General features: G+C 46.1%; 1 protein-coding gene across 8 annotated transcripts in view; it reads right to left on the bottom strand.

Annotated features, from left to right (window-relative positions):
* The window catches only part of PARD3B (par-3 family cell polarity regulator beta), a 792,385-nt gene that overhangs the window by 715,801 nt on the left and 57,052 nt on the right, over nucleotides 1-19,532 (bottom strand). The gene's annotated exons all lie outside the window — the stretch shown is intronic.

Raw genomic sequence — 19,532 nt, 5'->3', positions numbered from 1 at the left:
CTGCATATGAAGGTAATATCTATCTCCCAAAAAGAGTTGATACATGGATCTCTAGAGGCAAACTGTACAAAATAGTATTCCCAACCAAGGAGCTTGAGTTATCTGTGCAACTCAACAAGATACAGTAGGAAACAAGTTTCAGACCTCTAAAGATACTGCATTCCTCATATCCTTAAACCTAACTACTCCCTTTTAATAGAAGACTTAACCCTTCTTCCCTCACAGCAAAAGGACAACTCCAGTCCACTTTAAATCAAGAAAGGCCATAAACATACAACTCTGTGACAGAACACTGAATCAGCAGTTAGTGATCAATAATGTTGGCAAATATTATGCTGACTTGCTCATCCTTTCTGTAGCAAGCTAAAAAATTTTTTAAAATGACAACATGGTTAAACTACATAAAAGATGTAGATGACAAGAGAACTGTTAATGCCTTTGAATTAAAGCAAAAAACAAAGAATACCATTATATACCTTAATTCATGCCAGTCTATATGAAAAAAAAAATAGTTCAGATATTCAGTACAGGGGACAATTCTAAAAGTTGAAGGGAAGGTTAAAGAAAATGCCATTACTGATAGATGAAATCAGCACCCACAGAAATTCCCTGACTACAATAGGCTGAGGAGCAACAGCACAGAGCTGAGGATGGAAAGTTCAACTGGGACTTTCCCTGCACTCTTGCATCATGTTGCATGGTTATAATGTCAGACTTCCAACTTAAACTGGTCACTGATTGAGGGAGAGAGCGTAAACATGAAATGATGTTGGAATATAGGCCCTGTGTTCCTAGTCTCAATCACCCTCTTCTATATATTGCTTGCTCTTCTAGTCTTGCCTCCCACATTTTTTGCTCCCTTTAACAGCCTTTCCTTCTCACCTTATCCCATTACCTTAACACTTGAGACAAAACTAGAAAAAAAAAAAAAAAAAACAAGAAAAGTTAAACCAACATAATACTTGCCAACTATGCTGCATCCTTTTCCTCCACTCCTCACCTATGTCTGTAGACTACTAGGTCCCTGAACACAGGCTCCAGCCCCTACCCCAAATTGCAGCTATAGCTTCAACTGTTGCCTGCCCCCCATGCCTACCACCTCTGCACCCTATCTTCCTCCCACCACAAAGCCTCTGCTCCTCTGCCTGCCCCTGTTCCTCCCCTTCTTACCTTTGCTTCATGCCAGTAGGCTTTGTGCATGGCTGCAGCTGTGCTCAGTGCTCCAGGCTAGAACAGGAATGGAGCCTGCCAGCATGAAGCAAAGGCTAGGGGTAAGTGGAGGACAGCAGAGGCAGGAGGGGGCAGGAGAGACCACAGGCCGGGGGCAGGGGGGGCAGCAATGGCAGAAGACAGGCACAATCAAGGGGCAGGCTGCTTGACCTCCCCACACCACCTGCCATCCCAATGCCTGCAATCCTGCAGTGGTGGGGGGGATGAATTAAAGAAGATCCTCCAATAATTAGATTTCTATACATGGAAAATTATAACAAATTTGTTGGTCCCCCCCCCCCCCATTTACAGCATCTAATTATTTGGGGGGGGGTGTCATTTTGAATTCAGGATCATCTTAGATTCAAGTAAATATGATAAGCACCCTGTTTCAAATCCTACTACAGTCTTCAGTAAAAACGGGACCCAGCTTTGACTGTACATTATAGCACCATCAGACCTATATATTCCCAATTCACATCTTTATTACTCTATCTGATGAGATTAATACAAAACATATACTAGGAAGCCAAGAATATTTCACCCTTCTAAAAGGTAATATTTAGACAAGTAATTTTCCCTAACAACCTTATCCTTTCTTTTATTCTGTAAGCTGTATATTATAGGGCTTTTCAATTCATAAAACAAAGGTTACAAACTAGGTTACCTTGTTGTAAAATTAACAAATATCTCTAAGCCATCACATAACAGTTTAATTTAAACTTTTGAGTGCAAGTCTTCAACACAGAAACTTATTTAGCTGCATGAAAAAATATATTTACTTTATTCTGCCTGTGTTTAAGCCCTCAGCTTTTAAAAAAAGGATAAATATCATTTTATCAACTTTCAAGCATATATGGCACATTATTAGCTCCAAGACAGAGCAGCTAGTGTTATTTCTTCATCTACAGAGGAATAACATAACAGACATTAGTATGCATCCTTTCTATTGCTGTAGACACTTCCACAACAACTTGACTACTCACCAAACTCAGCATAAGATTTTTGGTCTCTATCTATTTGGTGTTGGGTGTAACATGGCTGATTAAGGAAAGACTAATTAAGCAAATAAAAATATCTTTGTTTGTAATATGTCTGTTTATTCTGGGAATTAGCCTGCAATGTCACACTGAAGCCACCCATTTGCAAGCTGTAGAAGTTTGTTCATTTTATATAAAAAAGTTCATATTTTTTAAAAGTACCTATCTAAAAACACATTACCACAATACTCTTTTTTTTAAAACTGCATCACTATGCAAAGACATCTCAAAACATTATTTTAAAAGGTAATGATTTAATTTGGACAATTTCCAATATACTCACAAACCTGATCAAAAGAAAGAAAAGAAAGGTCTCTGCAACAGCCAAGCACATGGACTCCTTGCCAAACAATCTACTTAATGCAGAAACCTTGCTAAAGAGTGCCACTTTACCTTGCTAAGGAACTTCCAAAATACAACTCTTTCAAACTCTCATGTATCATTGTCTGTAGATGCTTATCCTCAACCTTTCAAACAAACAGTCACTTAATGTATTCGTAATCAATAAAACAGGAATATTTGACTTAAAAAACAAATACACATACCAGCTAATTAGATCAACTCTGATGGCAATGTTTTTATGCCAAGGTATGTTAAAATGTATAAAATGTGTAACTTTACTTCATACATCGGTTGTACATGGCTTTAAGATGCTTTTGAGAAAGACAGCCGATCAAAAAGCCGTCCCACTTTGTTATTTGCATTCAAGGTTCAGTAGTCTGTACAAGAGGTAAATGTGAACGTTTGGGAAACAGGGCACTGTGTAATCCTAAAGAATGCAGTAAAGTGCTAGAAAAAAAAAGACCAAAAAGAGAAAGAGAAGCAAAAGAAATAATCCACTATGGCTGCAGCTGAGTTTATAAAATACTGCTATATTCTACTTCTAGTGCAGGGTGCAGTAACCTATGGCTCATAGGCCAAAAGCTGGGGGGGGGCGGGGAATGGGAAGAAGAGGGACAGGGAGAGATAAGGGGGCACACTGGAAACAGGCCAGGTTGGAAGTGGCCTGTGCCAGAGGTAAACTCCACTGAAAGTGCCCTCCCCTTCAACTGCAAAATCTAGTTGCCCCCTGTTCTAGTCTATTTTCAACCAGACTTGTTCCCTGATGATGGCACATAAGCACCTTGTCACATGGGACACTTAGTACATGTTAAATCTGTGGAATCTTACACAGTATTAAAGTTGGAATGGTTTATAAGCAGCTGCACAGTAATGTTTCCTGCCATCTCTAACATGCACAGCACACATACTCTCACTAGAGGGTCAGTAAGCAGGTATGTCAGCATGCTTTCCTTGAGTATCTTTTTCACATATTTCTGACAGCAGCCCAAAACAGCTGAGCACAGAGAAAAGTGCTGACTGGCCAACTATCTCGATGACGAGGAGAATTCCAATCTGTCCTTGGCGAGACACAGGATCTCTAATCCCTCCTTGACTGACTGTCCTAACTGGGATTGGATCTCCAGCAGCTTCCTGGAAATGGATTTGCTCCATTTTGCCACTTGTCTTGTCCTGGCCAAGGTAATCCACAGGCACCCTATGCTATGGCAGTGTGGGCTCCCAACCCTTGCCAGGTGCTACTTTGAGGATCTTTTGAGGTTGCCATGGGCTTCATGCTGGCCTGCTTGCAGGAGGCACTACATGATGCTTACCAAACCATGGAAGTGTGGGCCCATTATCAGATGCCATCTCACCACTGCTGGTCCATACTGCTAAGCTTAGACTGAGGAGGGTGGGGGAAGCAACTTGTGCTCAAAACCTGGAATGATGAGCGGTACGAGCAAAACTTTAGAAAGTGCTATGGGTTCATGCTGAGCTGACACCCCAGCTCCAGTGCAGTGATGGCAGGCTTCAGTATCCCATGTCCATTGAGACGTATGACTAGAGTGACTTGGAAGTTGGTGCGCACTGACAGCCTCTGATCTGCAACCAACTAGTTTGACGCTGGGTGGACAATCGTGAAACAGCCATACCCAAAGAGTACAATGCCAAACTTGAGGTGCTGGGGCAACTCGGGGACCTACAGGTCATTACTGGATTCAAACAGATGGGCTTGTAATACTACATGCGGAGCCATCGATAGGACTCACATACCCAATATGTGCCCCCCTCGCCATGCCTCAGATTACATAAACCACAAGGGGTTCTTTTCAGTTAAAACACCAGGCCATCATGGAGCACTGGGGGCACCTTAATAACATCAATGTTAGGTGGTTGGGCCAACTGTAATACCTATGTAAGCAGGAACTTCAGCTTCCTGCTGAATTGGGGGGGGGGGGGCGGTTCTCCAGCACTCCCACCATGGATTTGATTGGGCTGATTGTTCTCCCCTTGATCACTGGGGACCCAGCCTACCTGCTGCTCCCCTGGCTCATGAAGTCATACACCAGCCAGCTGAACCCCAGGAAGGCATTCAAATCACTGGCTGACCAGCTGCCTGATGGTCATGGAGTCCACCTTTGGGCACCTAAAGGTGTGCTGGAAGTCTCTAGGGGCCCACCTTGAACTCAACCTGAGAAACCTTCCCAGCTTCACAGCCATGTCTACATCCTCCTCGATATATGTGAGGCAAATGGTGAAGCCTTCCAGGAAATTGAGATGCCTCCAGATGGAACCAATGATGGAGGAAGCCCACAACACTTTGGATGGTGCCTAGGCTGAAGCAGCACACCTGACTGAGCATCCAGAACAGAAGTGCCAGCAGGTTGTTCTACTCAGAGAAGCCTTAGCTGACTACTGTCTGCAGCACCATTCTGACAGATGGAAGGGGGATGCAGGGGACCTCTTAAGTGCTATAAACCCTTCATTTGCCATGGTGCACCTTGAATGGTCTGTTATCTGCTCCTCCAGAACATCTCAGTTAACATCTTTTGTGCTGACCATTGGGCTTAATGCTCCCTGTTGTGTGGGATTGGGAGGGCAAGGGGCCCAGCACTGGGAGTTCACGAGGACTGTAAATGACTCAAGTTGAGGACCGGACAGGCAGCACACAAGGGGCAAATTTCAGAACTCTGTAAGGTTTATTTGAAGGAAAAAAGACAAGAGTTTGAATATAAAAAAAGTCTTCTCACATTCAGATCTGATGTGCTTAAAACAAAAACCACTCTTAATGGTGTGCAAACTGTGTGAAATATACAATTGTGCCAAGCATGCTGTGGAGCAGTTTTGAGTCCACACAAGTCCCTTGTCTCTAGGTCTCCCAACTGGCTGGGAGGGTGTCTGGGTGTGCCATCTAATGGAAGCTTGCCCCCTTGCTCTGGAACAGGCTGGGGGCAAATAGCATGAGGGACAATACTCGTCTCATTACCAAAGTTCAGGTACTTTTTAGTGGCACTGCTCCTGCTGCTGGGATGCAGATACCTGGGAGGTGGTGGCATTTCCCATCACCTCAAGGAAGGGCCACCCCTGCTGGGGCATTTGGCATATCTACCACTCAGATTTCCACTCCCCGACTGGCATTCAGCCATGCCAGGGGGAGGTGTGCACATGGCTTGAGTGGCCAGCCTCCTGTCACTCCCACTGACCATCTGGCAACAACTGCTGGCCAGGCAAGGATAAGGAGACAATTGGGGGGGGGTGTGTGTGTGTCGGGGGGAGGGGTTGGGGGACAGCCAGTTCCCATGGTAGCCCATACTGGCATGAGGTCTCTGGCCATTGCCTCTGGTCAGGTGGGGGAGGATAGGGGACAACAGATGCCTGGTGCCTCACTGTCATGTGTTGGACATACTCCTACACAGCAACAACTACTGTCCAGGAAAGACCTGCACAACTCCACAGCGGGTGGGAGGGATGGAGGGATCTAAAGGACCAATTCCTGGATGCTCTCCAAGCCCCTCATGTGTCCCTGTACCAGTTTCAGGAACTGGCAGTCCTGCATCGTAAGTCTGCTGAGGTAAAGGCATTCTCAGCAGCTTCTCTGATTGGTCCTGCCAGCACTTGTAGGCAGCAAGCCAGCTCTCAGTAGTGGCAGCTCAGCATATGGATGACTCAGCAAGTCCTCCTGCATTTGATCTCATGGGTCTCACTGACATTTTGGATAAGGGACATCCCAAGTGGGGGTGTCCCTTTGCAACCCTGGGGCAGCATCGGCACTGAAGCCTCTTGAGCTCTCTTGTGCCAAGGCAATTTCTGAGGAGTAGAAAAAATAGAAAAAGGCCTTGAGCATGTATTTCCAAAGCTGGTAGATAACGTGTGTGAATTCTGAAAATCACCACTCAAAAACACCAAGAGGTACACAAACAGTACATTGGCAGCAGAAGAGAGAGACCTTGAAATTGTTGCAAATTTCTAAGACAGGCTCTCTTGCTCTGCTGATCGCTGTCATTGGACAGCAAGATGAGAGCAGAACTTCATCATGGTAAGTGTCCTCTCAGGTACTTACTCTCAGCTACCCGTCACTCCCCCATAACCCCTTAACCCTAACTCCCCCTCACTATTGTGAAGTCCCTCTTTCTCCACAAAAGCTGGTCTGTCCCCATCTCAGAACACTACTTCTCTGGCCAACATCTCCTTAGCAAAAATGTCGTATCAGAACAGAGCAGAGTTCTTTGAGCTTGCAGGTGGTGATACTAGATGGCCTGCTGCTTCTGTGAGCTCTCATACCAGCACATGCCCTAAAGTCATGACAGCAAATTGCTCGTTATACCAGCTTTCTACTGAGGCTGGCAATTTCATGGAATAGGTGCAAGGTTCTGGCAACCTTCGTATGTTGGTGTTACAGCTTCACAAGACATCTTAGTAGTGAAAGCAGCTATTGATAAAATGCTGACTTAGGATCATCCTTCCTTGCAAGCTCTTCCCTGAAGAATGATGCCTTATCACTGTCCTGCCCAAATGCTCCTAGCCCACTGTCACCATGACCCCATAGCCATAAGGGGGACCTGGAATCCCAAAGGACTACAGCTTTGATTGCCATGCACTTGCTCCTGTATCCCTGTGACAAAAAAAAAGGCTCCACACCCGTCTTCACTTGCAGAGCAACATACGGGACCGCTATCACCAGTAGCAACAGTGCTTTTGTTGGGAAAAGGCCAAGGGGGGGGGGGGGTGGCAAAGAGGGTTAGAAATACAGGGCAGCATGAGGCCATGTTTTAGTCTGTACCTCCCCTCCTCTTGGGGCTTCACCCTCTCAGCAACCCCTCTGCTTATACACTTAGATGTGAAAAGGCTGTCCCAGGCGTTTGTCCTCATCTGTATGGGTGGGAACTCTAGCAACCTCACCCCTAGCAACTGATGCATAGTATTTAAAGTGGCACCAACTGATATCTACAGACAGATTTAGAGGTTTGCTTTTGGGAATTGGCTTGTAGGTAAAGTAGATATGCATTAGAACAATGATTAAGGGGAACACAAGGGTTAATTGATTTCTAAAAGCCTGTTTGTGACAAAGTTTCCTTCAAGGCCCACTGGGTCTGAAGCCAGCAGAGACACAGGGAAATTGAAGACATAAATAGTGTACCCAAACAGAGCTAAGGGACTCTGTAGCATTGGTGCCAGGTCAGTGTCCACTGCAGAGCCCTTGGGATTTCCGGTTTTGGTAAACAGACCAAATTAGGAGGACATCGGAAAGAACCAAATTATGGAGGTGTGCACGTGATGTGTTTGTGAAACAAAAGAATGTGCTGACAGAACAGAACGTGGACAGTATGATGATCACAGGCAGACCAGTTAATGATGCCCAGAAATGAAGAGTCAGAGGGAGAGAAAGAATACAAAAGGAGGGATTTCAGAACAACAAAAAGGGCCCCTGAGAGGGGAACCTGAGGTCACCATAGAGAAAGAGTGCACCACCAGCCCATCTCACCCACCCCACTGGGTGCAGGTGGGCCTTGGCCTCCAACCTGCTAACATCTGACATTCAAGAGAGAACCTCAGAGTAAAGCTTGCATACTGGCCAGATATACCTTGACTCTGTGAACCTTTTGGGGGTCGGACTCGATGATCTATTGAGGTCCCTTCCGACCCCAACATCTATGAATCTATGAAAAACCTTGATACAGGTAAATACAGACTTGTCTGCATTATTCTTATCTGCTATTACTGTGTATCAATAAAATAGGAGCATATCTGCAAGGGACCAGCAGGAGAGATCATGCTTAGGGGCAACCAACATGGGTTCATTAGAGGCAGGTCCTGTCAGACCAACCTGGTGGCCTTCTACAACCAGGTCACAAAATCCTTGGATGCAGGTGTTGTGGTGGACAGAGTCTTTCTGGACTTTAGGAAGGCCTTCAACACTGTCTCTCACCCTATTCTCATTAAGTGACTGTGGCATCAATGCCTACACAGTTAGATGGGTCGCAAATTGGCTGGAGGGCCGCACCCAGAGAGAGTGGTGCTGGATGGGTCTTTTTTGACCTGAAGGGATGTGGGCAGTGGGGTCCCCCATGGTTCGGTCCTCGGGCCCGCACTGTTCAACATCTTCATCAGTGACTTGGATGAGGGGGTGAAAAGCACCTTGTTCAAATTTGCAGATGACACTAAATTGTGGGGAGAAGTGGGCACACTGGAGGAGAGGGACAGGCTGCAACTAGATCTAGACAAGTTACAGGGGTGGGCAGATGAGAACAGGATGGGATTCAATACTGACAAATGCAAGGTACTGCACCTGGGAAGAATCAGCAGCAGACCTACAGGCTGGGGAACTCCCTTCTTGTCAGCACAGAGGCAGAAACGGATCTTGGTGTCGTTAGAGACTCCTAGACGAACATGGGCCGCCAATGCAGGGATGCAGTCAGGAAGGCTAACCGTACCTTGTCATTCATCCACAGATGCATCACGAGCAGGTCCAAGGAGGTGATCCTCCCCCTCTATGTGACACTGGTCAGGCCACAGTGGGAGCACTGCATCCAGTTCTGGGAGCCACACTTCAGGAGGGATGTGGACAGCATCAAGAGGGTCCAGAGGAGGGCCACTCACATGATCGGGGGCAGCAAGGCAGGCCCTATGAGCGAAGGCTATGGGACCTGAACCTGTTCATCCTCCACAAGAGAAGGCTGAGAGGGGATCTGGTGGCTGTCTACAAACTGGCCAAGGGGGGCCAGCAGGCTATGAGAAAGTCCCTGTTCCCCCAAGCACTACTGGGAGTAACGAGGAATAACGGCCATAAGTTGACTGAGAGTAGATTCAGTCTAGATATCAGGAGGCACTACTTCACAATCAGGGCGGCTAGGATCTGGAACCAACTTCCAAGGGAAGTGGTGCTCGCTCCTACCCTGGGGGTCTTCAAAAGGAGGCTAGATAAATCACCTAGCCGGGGTCGTTTGACCCCAGCGTTCTTTCCTACCCATGGCAGTGGGTCGGACTTGATGATCTGCTCAGGTCCCTTCCGACCCTACCTACCATGAAACTATAATTTGCCTATCAGATGGAGAGGTTGTGATTGGTCTGAACAAGAACAAGATATCTGGGTCATAAATCCAGTAGCAACCCAGACTAGCAGGGAGGCAGTCCCTCAAACCCCACTGATATGCCCCAGTGTGTATGGGATTTTCACAGAGGGAGGGGGAGTGGTGGAATGAGAGCATGGCAGGGGGGAGGAGAATCAGCTTTCCAGTTAACACTTCAGATATTAATGAACCTTTACCTAGGCCACTGAGCACCATAATTGGCCCATCAATCCATGTACAAGTGCCATGACACACAATTCTCACCTCTGCATTATGCAGAACACAGTACCCTCTCCCCTCTGGTAAATTGCAAAGTCAGGGGCAATCTGCACCTACTGCCACCACCAAAACTGAGCCACTTCTGAGCTGTGGCACACCCAGAGCCCAGAGAAACCAGCTAATCATGAGCCACCCCATATCTCCAGACCCCTGAAAAATAGACTGTTGGTATCTTCCCTTGGAGTTGCTGAAACTTAACATTGTCCATTTCTGTGAGCTGTCCTCTTCTTGTATGCCCTGAGTGTGGATCTGGGTCTTGGTCAGAGTAGTTTGGGCCTAGCTGGGGAACAAGTCCACATCCTTTTTCTCTTCCATAGCTGTTTTAGTAGCTGGCAGTGGGTAAGTGACTATCACCCTTGCTAGGCTACTGAGGGCCCCAAGTGTGTAGTGCAGTGTACTGGGGAATGACATTTAGGGATCCTAAATGACTCCTTGCAGTAGGGGACCAGGGTCCTCACTGATCCAAGACCTTGTTAGCATCCCTGTCCCAAACATGCTGTGCCCCCAAGCCGCCATCTGGGATGCAATGTACTTGTAGACTGTCTGGTGTTATCAACTGCATTTGGTGCACTTGGCAGTGGTGGTGATCGTTTCCCTCAGACTCCAGTAGGTCGACTTCAAACTGGAGTCATGGGAAGTTGCTGGACTATATCACTATCTGGGGTGAGAAGAGAACATTCTCTTGACTCATTCAATTCACCAAGCTAGGTAATCACCATGTGCAGCAGAGCAGTCAATCAAAAGTGGTGGGCCTCTACAAGCCTTGCAAGTGTCAACAGCTGCACAGGGTGGTGGCATATGGGTGAGGGTCACACCCCCCCAGGGGTAGATGGCAACATCATTGTAGGGCTGGTACCACTCCAGGCAGGACAGTTCTGGCAGGTGGATAGAGACTATCTCATACAGCAGGAATGAGAGGTAGGGGCTGGGAGATGTGCATTCTGGGATGCTGGACCACATTATCATCTCCACCAGCAGCTGAAAACTGGTTACTTAATATTATCCAGAGATAATCCTCTCTGCTCAAAAAAGTTATAATGTAGCAAACTTACTAGTGCATTTAAGCATGCATCTTACTGTTTAAAATATGAGACTACTCACATTTTAAGTGCATTTAACACACGCTAAGTTAGGCTTTCATTTACATCCATTTCTGAGGAATAAAGTTGCATAGACAGTGCCAAACAAAGTTTGTGAAAGGAAGGGTGGATTCCAAACATTTACAAGTGGCTTATTTAGCTGAACCTTGCCTAGTATCTTGCTTTTCAACTACACAAAATAAAAGCCACTGTATTCCAATAAGTAATGAATTTGTTTCTTTCTTTTAAATAGATTCTCTCACACACACACACACACACACCCCCCACCAGGGTGTGGTTACATCCAGTGTCCCACTTCTGTTAATAATAGGCTGAGGAAGAAAAAATGAGAGGGGGGGGAAGGAGCTGAGCGCATGTGCCCATGCATGTGCCCCCCCGCTCACCCAAAGCAGGTAGGTCTGCAGGGGAAGAGGAAAGGGCCATGGGGAAGGAGGGAGTGGGGCTGGGGCTCATCCAGGGAGCACAGGGAGGGGGTGTGGCTCCCGCCAGTGCACATGCCCCAGGAGGGCATGGGGGAGTGTGTGCTCCCAGATCTGCATGAGGTAGGGCAGACTGCCGCTGCAGGCTCAGACTAGGGCTAGGGCTACAGTGAATTTTAGGGTACCTCCCACCCCACACCCCTGTAGCTCCCTCCCTCCAGCGTTGCCAGTGTCCACCACAGCACAGCCCGGCCCACCCCCACCATCAGGAAGAGCCCAGAGCCACCCCAGCCCCAGCCTGCAGTTGCAGCCTGCCCTGCCCCATGCAGATCCTGGGGTACGCATAGAAGGAGCCATGCCCCCTGGATGAGCTACTTGCAACTTAGTTCCGCACCTCGCCCCACCCCAGCTGTGCAGCGCCTGCCCCTCCCCTATCCCCAGCCTCACTCCCACCCTCACTGCTACACTTGTGCCCCTCCCCACCCCTACTGTAGCCACCAGAAGCCCATAGCTGGGCTGCCTTGCAGCCCTACTGCTGCATTGCACTGGGGGGGGGGGGGGAAAAGAGGGGGAGAGGGCCTAAACCCCATTAGTCCCTGACTTCTGCTGCCTATGAATGAGGGTAAATAATATACAATTACCAAACGAACAAACTAACTGTCAAGAAAATGAGGCTTCCCTCCCAGAAACAATAATCATGTCTTCTAAAGGTGACTGGCCAATTGGATCCTCAATCAAAACATTATAAATTTGAAGTTGAATGCACTGACTTTTCGATGCTTATTCAGTTTTCAGCAGGAATTAAGCAGTGCACAAGCTTATTCTGGATCTGCAGACAAAAAACATTATGCATTGGGGCTGTAGGCAGTAAGCCAGCTACCCTGGAGGTTCACAGCTAGTTTTATATAAAAGAGACATCTCCCTCCCCCCCCACCACTAAAGAACAATGTAAGGACTTGTAATATGCAAAACAGGAAGAGCACTCTCTCCACCCTTCTATATTGAAGGGGTAGAAGCAGAAGGCCCCAACAATGGGCTGGTTCCAGGTACAGAAGTAGAAAGAGGTCCCAACTGCTACTTTCCAAGAGGCTGAAGAGATTAGAGAACAAAAAATGATCTACACCAGTGGTTCCAAAACTGTGGTACACATACCCCTATACCCCTGAGGATACACAAGACAACTCTGGGTGGGGGAGGTGGAGGGGCAGGTACGTGGAAGAAACAGTGTAACAGCAGATTTAAATTTTTCATTATAACAACAATTGGTCATTTAAGGTGTTAGGGTGTTAAAATGTATGCTGGTAGGGGTACTCAGGCAGCTGGGTAAGTCTGGAAAGGGGTATGTAATAAGAAAAAAGTTTGGGTACTTCTGATCTATACCAAATAAAGTTGTCAGTTAACTGTATTATACCTTAATTTGGGATCTGCTCAACACATCCCTTGTTCTTCATTTTCCTTCCTGCATTTCTAGGACAATTGCTGCTCCTTTTACTCTGAACTTATGTCTGAAGATACTCGTATCATTCTGGAAAAAAAAAGTAACTTTTCACCTGGGCTAAGTGCAGGGGGAAGGTAGTAGCACTGAATTAGCTTGAACAAGAATTAGATCTCTCTCTGAAAAAGTGTAAACTGAAACCTATAAAAACACAGCCTGGGCGGTGCGTGTTTGCTTACTCTTCCTGTTGCCCGAGGTCTCTGGGGGATTTGCAGTCCAGCATCAGAGCAGAAGGACCCCACAGGGTTGTTTGTCACTTCCTCTCCCCACTTCCAGGTGCCTCTAGGATTTGTAATTCACAGTTGCAGCCAGCATTAAGTTTAGCAGGGCAGGGCAGCTCCATACTCAAGGGAAGGGGAATTTAACTCCTGCCCCATGGCCTCAGACCCCAGCTAGGGTTTACGAGGAATGGGGGAAGGGCAATGAGTTAGCCAGTGAGGCAGTGAGCCAGCCCTCACTGATCTAGCTAGGGAGTAAAGGGGTGGGGCCAGCCCTGCTGTCTAGAGAAGACAGCCCAGCCAGGCCCAGCCTAGGGTAGAAAAGCATGCTTGGATGCTGGGGGACTATAATTTAAAACTTGAACCATGAAGGGGTCTAGGACAGAAGTTTAGTATCGAGAATTCTCATGATTTTTTGGCATTGTTCTTAAAAAGTCTACACTTCAGGAATGTAAAAAGCTTAGCCCTTTCTTTTATATACATTTATAAATGTATATGCATATATACACACACACATATCTCTCTCTATATATCAGTGGTTCCCAACTTTGGGTCACAACCCAAAGGAGGGTTGTGGGAGCAACGCCAGTGGCACTGCATACAAAGGATGAGCCAAACTATGTGCCGGGAACTCCCCCACCCCTGGGCCACAGGCGCCACACTCCATTTCCAGCAGCAGGTCACAGCAAAAAAAGGTTAGAAACCACCCACACTAATATAATAAAAGCCGTGGCACTTCTGGCTGTGTGCCTGTCTGTCCATAACGCTCCAGGCCAACTGCGCATGCACCGCCCAGAGCCTACGGACAGACAGACGTACAGGGGGAGGCGGTTGGGGCCAGGCTGTGCTCCCCACTGTGGGAAGCAGCATGGAGACAGCCCAGGGTGTGGGGTGGGGCATGCCAGCATGCAAGGTGTGGGTGTGGCATGTGGTGCATGGGGGGCATGGTATGTGGCCACAGGGTCATGTGGAGAGCAGGTACAGAGGGCACGAGCAGCACCCACCACTGCAGCACATGGCTGCAGGGTCAAGGCGTACCCCCCTGCCCGCTCCCTGCGGCAGTGCTGCACATCCCACCTGTGTGGGGTGTGCCCACCGACTGAGGCCATGGGGTACACAGCGGTATGGGGGGGGGGCATAGTGATGTGGCCTCAGGGTGCCATGAAGGGAGCATGCGCTGCCCGCCAGCTGCAGTCCGCGGCTGCAGGTTGGGACTCGCCCCTCATGGCCTCAAGCCATGCCCCGCCAGCTGCAGGGAGTGCCCACCAGCTGCAACATGCAGCCATGGGGCAAGAAGGGGCATGCGCCTGCCCCCCCTCTCCAAGCAGCACCATGTGGCCACACACCACTCCCCCCCCCCCCCAGGTCCTCCTGCATGGGAAGTGTTGGGCAGCGGCAGCTGTGAGGTACATACACACACACCCCCCTAAGTTCTTCACATTCCTGAAGTGTAGAGTTTAAGAACAGTGACCAAAATCATGAGAGTTGGGAACACTGCAAGTTTCATAAACTGGTTTGGTCCAAATCAGTTAAGTCTGATAATACATCCAACCACATTTATTTTAAAACTTTCAGCCATTTTGAAAAACTGGTTTATGAGCACTGAACTTACGTTTCTGTTACAGGTTTAAACCAGCTTATGTGCAACTTCTGTCCCTAGCCCTGGAAAGTCATTTTCAAGTCTTCGTAGCTATTTTTGCCAACACTCGAGTATGCATGCTCTATTTAAAATACTTAGGAAAAAATAGCTGTTAAGATTGAAACTAACTTAGTATTTAACTATTATAGTAGGATGGCCATGCTAATATAGTTAATTTGCAGTTACCCAAAAAAATAAATGACAGCTTTTTGAATAGCTACAGAGTTAATAAAGATATTGCTTTATGTTAACATACAAACAACATTTCTCAATACAACTAGAAACTTAGAAATCATCTCCTTCACATAACCTACTCCAAAAGAAATCAACTCAAGGAAATCAACACGTGCTACAGCAACCTAAGAGAGAGAAATCTCGATATCTTCCCAACCATTACACACACACACACACACACACACAAAAAGACTATGCAACATATCTTTGGTAGTCTTTTTGTAACAATCATCCAGCACGTGCACGCAAAAAAAATGGAAACAATTACTACAGGAAGAACTTTCCCAGTCACAAAACAACCCTCAGAGAAACAACACCAATACCTTACAACATCCCAACCTCAAACTTGATGAAACGGAAGGAACCAAATCAACACTCTGATATTATCACTCTCTCCATGCACACACCTACCAAAGCTGAAATCTCTGTCCTTTCCAAAGGCCTTAATTTCGGTCCAGAAAAATACCTGAATAAGATACTACAATGTGGAGAACTAGAATAATTTTTCTGATGCCTCCATCTGAAGGAATATTTTCACAACCAAAACAAATCCACTTTCAACATGACTTCATCCCATGACAACAATCAACTAAAATATTAACATCAAAGAGTCCAAAGAAACCCTCAGATTGGACATTCTACAGTGGACGAAATTCAAACCTCAACTGCTATACTGACTGCTTCAGAGAACGAATGAACAATGAAATACTCAACAACTAATGGCACTATAACAACCTCTCCCTCTCAGAAAGAAGGGCCAAAGAATCTCTAACCTCCAACCACCAAATAGTAATAAAACCAGCAGATAAAGGAGGAGCTATGGTTATCCTTAACCGTGAAGACTACATAAAAGAAGCTAACAGCCAACTCCCTGACACTACCTACTATGAAAAACTAGAGGAAGATCCAACTCCCCTACTTACCTCAAAATCACTAATCACATCATCTCCATCTGAACTACAAGAAAAAATTTAGACCCTGATCCCTCCACTATCCAATCCAGGGTCATTTTATATGCTCCCTAAAATCCACAAACAAGGGAATTCTGGCAGAACTATAATTTCCAACCATGGACCTCTAACTGAGGAAATATCAGGTTTCATCAAATCTATCCTAAAACCTATTGTCACCCAAAGGCTGAGTTTCACCCAAGACACAGACTTTCTGCAAAAACTCAAAAACACAGTCCACCTTCCCGGCAGTACCCTCCTAGCCACTACGTCACCAACATCCCACATCCCAGGTTGGTGTCTAAGCCTGCCTCCAATCTACAAGAACAAGATTACAACTCAAGAGTACAGACCTCAAGATATTACTGAACTTATACACTTCATCATCACATACAACAACTTCAGGTTTCAACAACCAACACTTCCTCCAGACCATGGACACAGCTATGGGCACCAAAATGGTCCCACAAGATGCCAATCATTTTATGGCCCATCTTGAAGAATTCCTCAAGAACTGCACCATCAAACCCATGCTACACCTGACATATACAGATGACATCATCATTTGAATTGAAAACCTGCAATCTCCAATTGATTTCCATTACAAATTCAACAATCATCACCCCTCTATCAGACTCTCTCCTGAATACTCCAACATCAACATTTCCTTTTTTTAGACACCACGATCAATATCCAAAATGGTAAGATACAAACCACCATATACAAGAAAACCATGGACCAACATACATATCTATACAGAATCAGCCATCACCCTAAACACATCAAAAAAAGCTGTAATTTATAGCCAAGCTCTCTGATATCCTGAATTTGCACTAAGGAGAATACCTGCATTCATCACCTCAAAAAAATCTCAAAAGGGCTTTCACCCAACAAAGACACTGTTCCAGAGAGTCCACAGTCCACCCTGCCCCCTCACAGATCTGGGGGGCATGGGTCCCCCCTACCCCCCAGGACTGCACATTGCTGCCAGGCGCCAGCCCCACCCCTGCCCCCAGACAAGCCCGGCCTAGTGATAGTGCACCACTCCCAGTCATTGCACTGCCGGCTGGGCAGCCACTCCTTGTGGGGCATCCCCCAACATCTCCTTGCTCCCTCAGCCCCCAGCCACACACCACGCCCTGCCCCCCCACCTGCCCCACTGGCTCTTCCCCCAGCCCTGGCAGTCACCCACACCTGCCACCCAGGGCCCCCTCCAGCCCTGCCGATGCCTCCCAGCCCAGCAAGAGGGGGCCTACAGCCCCCTGCAAGCCCCACTTACCTTGGGCTCCAGAAACAAACAATGAGCCTGAGCCAAACCTTGAGAGAGAGGCTCAAGCCCTGCTTTTTCCCCCCCTCAGACAAGGCTGGGGCTTTCCCACCCTTTTTGCAATTAGCTCTTGCAGGCTGGAACTCTGCCATCCTGCAGAGCTCTTTGCAAAAGTGGGAAATCCATGGGTTTCTCTGCTAAAAAGGGAAAATCTGTTTTTTCCTCTGAATTAAAAGTAAATAAATAAAATCAGGAAATCCATGGTTCTCTCTGTTTTTCCGTGGGAAACAGAAAACCCGGATTCCTGGTTATGACATATTATCCTTCACTGGAACCTATATGAAAAATCCTCAAACAACTGCAACCTATACTAGAAGAAGACCCAATTCTTACAGAGATCTCTCCAGAACCACCTATCCTACCTTTTAAACATGCAGCCAACCTTGCTAACCTCATCACCAGAAGCAAGCTTCCTATAACCCAATCATACCAGATAGGTCCAGACCATGCCAGGACAAGAAATGTAAATCCTGCCAACACATCTCTTCCAGTCCCACAATAATGACACCCCACAACAGAATCATCACCATTCCTGGATCATACACCTGCATCTTCAGAAATATAATATACATCTCATCCAGTGCACCAAATGCCCTGATAGAAAATATGTAGGAGAAGCCAAACAACTGCGCACCAGAATGAACACACACCAAAAGTCCATCCAAGACAAAAATATCCAATTACCTGTGGGGGCACATTTCTCACAAGACAATCACTCCCTCTGATCTCTCAGTTCTAATCCTTGAAGGGAACTTACAAAACCCCTTTTGTAGACAAGCCTACAAAAACTTCACTTCATTAATCTATCGGATACAAAAAATCATGGACTTAATACAGACACTGGATTTATGACACATTGCAACCTTCCCGACATCTGACACACCAGGTAACCCGTCTCCAACTAACCACATGCATTCCTTCACACAGTTCCCTCCCTCACTCCTCTATTTCTACCATTTGTCTTCCAAACTTCCAATCATTTGCATTGTCACAGACTTCTTGTTTACTTTAGCTTTCTACCTTGGAGAACACAGAACAGCAGCAGTGTCTCCTAATGCCTGAACCAGGGTGTTCTGTTTGTGCCTGAAAGCTTGCAAAGAACTTCTTTTTAACTATTTAGTTGGTCTAATAAAAGATATCACATCTACCCAAAGAACGTTGCCTGCCTCAATACAACTGTACACTTCAGTACACTTAAATGGAATCCAAACCTGTTAAGTGGAGACCATTTGTTCACTAGAAACTGAAACCACTGTTAGACAGAAAACTAGGCTGACAACTATTTGAAAAATTTCAAGAAGTCAGGAGTTCAAAAATATATATGCAACACCAATAATTAAAACAAAACAAAAACACCCCTCTTCCAATTCACTCAGATCCAGCTCATAACACACTATCCCAAGGAGCAACAGTTGCTAAAGCAATTCTTTTAATACCTTCTGAATCCTCTTGACAGAAAGTTTGCAAGCCTAGGAAGAGTTTCCCTCAAACAGTGTAAAAGAATATCCTGAAAACATAAAACATTAATAGTTACAAAGAAGCTTTGGGCACCAACTGAGAATGCTTACTGTATACATGTATGAATGCAGTCTTGCATTAATGGGGTCATTTTGGAAAACATTTATAGCTCTTTTGAGCAGTTCCCAAAATTCTACTTATGTAAAAACAGGTGTGTGTGTGTGTGTGTGTGTGACAGAGAGAGAGAGAGGGGTGTGTGAATGTTACAGGTATATAGTTTTATTTATTTATACATGTGCCATATCGTCACTGTTATTAAAATATATTATCCTAAATTCAAAGTGAACAATACTGAGAAGTAACCAACTTCAGTTCAATACTTCTCAGATGAATACTGAATAGTTATATTTAATGTGTGCATGCATTTTACCTTAGGGCTGCAAGTCATGTTTATGTTTAACATCAAACCACTTAAAAGCTGTTTACCATCAGTTGCTTTATGCAAGGGAGAGCACTTTAGGAATTACTATGCAAATATTTACCAAATGATGAATTAAAACCAGGTCACATGAAATGTGCAAATGCCAAGTAAGCAGAGAAATGCCATCAAGTTTAACATAAAGACTCCCTTTTTATTTAAAGGATATTGTGTCAAGCATTCTATTGAACCAACTGTATAACTGGGAGAGCTGTTGGATCAGCTTTCAGGTATCAAGTGCCATTCGTCCAGTCTAAGAAAAAAGGCAGCCCCAAACTGAACTAAATATCACAAGAAA

This window comes from Alligator mississippiensis, chromosome 4, assembly GCF_030867095.1.
Source record: "Alligator mississippiensis isolate rAllMis1 chromosome 4, rAllMis1, whole genome shotgun sequence".
NCBI lineage: Eukaryota > Metazoa > Chordata > Crocodylia > Alligatoridae > Alligator > Alligator mississippiensis.
This window is presented reverse-complemented; position numbering and strand designations above follow the sequence as displayed.